Here is a 3557-nt window from a genome sequence, read left to right as displayed (position 1 = left end):
AATAATTTTTAATCACTAGTTAATTGAAATAATGACAGAAAGACAACACTGCGACACAGTTTGCTATCATAGAATGCAATACCAGAAGCTTGCTTCCAAATGAGATTTTAGCGAAACCTCTGAATCTCTCAGATGCAGGTGGCCATTCTCACCCGTGACGGCTTTATCTACTGCATCTTGAAGCAAATTTATTACATTTCTCCATAGTTGTATTTGAATCGTAGCCAAATCCAGCAGGATGAAACTGCCTGTGGTCCTCTGAAGCAATGATGCCATCTACAGTAGCATTTATAAGATCACAAAAAATGAATGCACCAAATGAAGACTAATAGACCTCCACTGACTCGAACACAACAACACATGATGCTGATGCAGTGGAGTACAGGTCAGACCCTTCAAACCATTCAAAAAAGGAGTGACAAAAATCAGGACAGCAAAAAGATTAAAAGTTATACAATTTAATTTGTTATGAATAAATAAACAAACAGCTCTATTTTCATCATATGACACTTTATTAACATTGTCTCTCCTTTCAAACAGAAAGTGTGAGTCTGTGAAACAATTCTTCACAGTTTCTCTTTTAGTTGCACTTATGGAAGTTGTCCTCCATAGCTTGATGAAGGGGAACCTAATGCACTGAACACTGTTTTTTTCAGTTTTCAGTCAAACACAGCCCAGAAACTTCAAACTCACAGCCTAGTGCTCTATATTTAATTGATGACTATTAATATATATGTGCACTGCACTAATATAATTTTATTCATTAATTTTCTTGCAGATGTGACCTTGTAACTCATAATTTGACATTTTTTTCTGTACATCTCTGCAACTTTTTATTGCAATCTGACTTCATCTCACAACTCAACTTCATACATTACAATGTGACTACAGCTTACATTTGCAACTATATGTCTTGCAATTGTGACTATAAATTGATGTCATAATTGTGAGAGTGAAAGTTGCCAGTGCAAGATATACAATTGCAAATATATTTTACTTGTTTTGCTCTGATGTGGAAAGTGGCTTCTGTAAGTACTTCTGTGGTTCTTCACAAGAGGTTGTTAAATCTGACACAAAGACACTGAAGAATCAGGATAAGCCCTAAATCCAGCGTAGAGGGGTTCAGTGAATGTAGTGTTGAATGTGTATATGTGTGTGAGTGTGTGTGTGTCAGAGACGCTGTAGAAAGACAGAGTGCCGGCAGAGCAGTCCAGATACACTCCTACTCTATTAGAGCAGGATGAAGGGCCAAATACATCAGTGCTGTATTTATTGTACCAGACAGTATAATTCCTATCAGAACAATACATACTCCAGGACTTTTCATTGAATCCAAACAAACAGTCAATCCCACCTTTCCTGCTGATTCCTTTATATGCCACTGCTACATTACCTGAGCCTTCCCATTTAACCTCCCAGTAACAGCGTCCAGTCAGAATCTCTTTACACAGGATCTGCTCCCGATCATCAAATCTGTCTGGATGATCAGGATACGGCTGATGATATTTCACATATGTTCTTCAGACAGGATAAGTTGAGTGTGTGCTGTGTGTGGATCCAGTGTGAGATCACAGGCGTCTGAACACAAAAAGAGAGATCACATAATCTATGATATAATTAAATATGCACAGGAGTGTTTTTGTGTGTGTGTGTGTGTGTGTGAGCGCGCGTGCACGTTTTTGTGACAAATGAGTACATACATTTGTATAATGACAATGGTATGACATAGGTATTACAAGGAGAAGGTGACTTTTCAGGACATTACCCCATGTCCCCACTTATCAAAACGCATATAAATCACACAGAAAGTTTCCTGTGAGGGGTAGGTTTAGGGGTAGGGTTGGTGTAGGGCAATAGAATATACGGTCTGTACAGTTGAAAAACTATTACGCCTATGGGATGTCCCCACTTTCACAAAAACAAACCTGTGTGTGTGTGAGGACTTACATTTTCTCAGTCCTGGTTTGATTCTGAAATGTCCTTCATGGTCAAAACTGAACAGAGACAAAAACATACACACAAACAAAAATTATATGGTATGAGGGAAGACTGTTAAATTAGCTAATTTTGTCTTTTGTGGTTATTTTGGTTTTCCTCATCAGTCCCTCACTATTGTCACCTTGGTCTTGGTTATCTAGTGATCTTGTGAATGTAAGCCCCAGTGTTTGCTGTGTTGGTTTGTCAGTATATGCTTGTTTTCTTGAATCTCACTAAACAAAAGTTTCTTGCCATCTGTTGTGTTCTTTTCTTAGCAAAACTCAAACTAAACAACACAATGCTAATGAGGTGCACAAACTACAAGGCCTTTGGTCAAGAGGCAGTCTCGACCAACAGCAAAAAAAAAAAAAAAAACTTTTCTCACATAGATTCACATGAGAAATAACAGAGATTTTTCCAGGAATGGAGAGTAACAGTCAGCTCACTGTTAAAGTGGTCTGTGGTTTCTGTGTTACCTGAGACCACTCTTAGTTGACCCAAATTGCATAACTGCCTGACATACTTGAGTATCTGCAGTTTATAGTTTGGATCCTCCTGTTTGTGTTTGAGTAGCTGGACTCCTGAGTGTCCTGGGTGATTGTAGCTCAGATCCAGCTCTCTCAGGTGTGAGGGGTTTGAACTCAGAGCTGAAGACAAATAACCACAGCCTTCCTCTGTCACCATACAGCCTGACAAACTACATACACAAAACAGTCTGATAAAAAAGGAATACTCATGTCCATCTGTTAATGTCTCTGAATCTACAAAAATGCCTTGATTACAACAACAATGTTTGAACACGTCTGTTTTAATGAGAAAATCTAGTCCGCCATAATTTTTTGCCTTAAATCCATTTGGTTTTTGAAGTTAACAGCACAAAGTGGAACTGATGGAACCACATCAATCAGTGTGCTAAAATAAAAAAATATATATATTTTTTAGAATCCCTAAAACATACTATAAGTGCTAAACATTCTACATATATTAGTGCTAAAAAAAATGTTTTTTTCACACCTCAATATCTGCAGCTGACAGTTTGGACTCTTCAATCCATCAGAGAGCAGCTTCACTCCTGAATCCTGCAGGTCATTGTTACTCAGATCTAGCTCTCTCAGGACAGAGTTTGAGGATTGTAGAGCTGATGACAAACTCTTACAACACTGAGCAGTGATATTACAGCCAGCAAGACTAAAAGAGATTAAAACAAATGAAAATTAAATTCTTATCCTCATTGTACAACTAGTATTTCAATAATATTAGCTTCATTCCTCTAAAAGACATTTAACTAAATGTGATTAAACACTCACAGGGCTTTTCTACAGTTGCTCACAGCAGGTATCAGTCTTCTTCTCTCCTCATCTGATGTGTTGTATTTCTGGAGGTCCAGCTCATCCAGCGGCTCCTCTGACATCTGAAGCATGTAGGCGATTGTTGAGCAGTGAGCAGGAGAGAGTTTCTTCTCTGAGTGTTTGTCTGATTTCACAAACTCCTGAATCTCTCTGGACAGAGTCTGATCTTTCACTTCCAGCAGACAGAGGAACAGATTGATGGATCTTTCAGTGGAGAGTCCATGTCCATCT

At 38.4% G+C, this 3557-nt stretch overlaps 1 pseudogene; it reads right to left on the bottom strand.

Annotated features, from left to right (window-relative positions):
* Window positions 1-935: 935 nt before the first annotated feature.
* On the bottom strand, window positions 936-3397 carry LOC107575559 (ribonuclease inhibitor-like; annotated as a pseudogene).
* Between the last annotated feature and the right edge of the window lie 160 nt (window positions 3398-3557).

The sequence above is a fragment of the Sinocyclocheilus grahami genome, unplaced genomic scaffold (assembly GCF_001515645.1).
Source record: "Sinocyclocheilus grahami isolate Dianchi unplaced genomic scaffold, SAMN03320097.WGS_v1.1 scaffold2725.1, whole genome shotgun sequence".
NCBI classification, from domain to species: domain Eukaryota; kingdom Metazoa; phylum Chordata; class Actinopteri; order Cypriniformes; family Cyprinidae; genus Sinocyclocheilus; species Sinocyclocheilus grahami.
The sequence above is the reverse complement of the archived record's forward strand: the minus strand, read 5'-3'. Positions and strand labels throughout refer to the sequence as shown.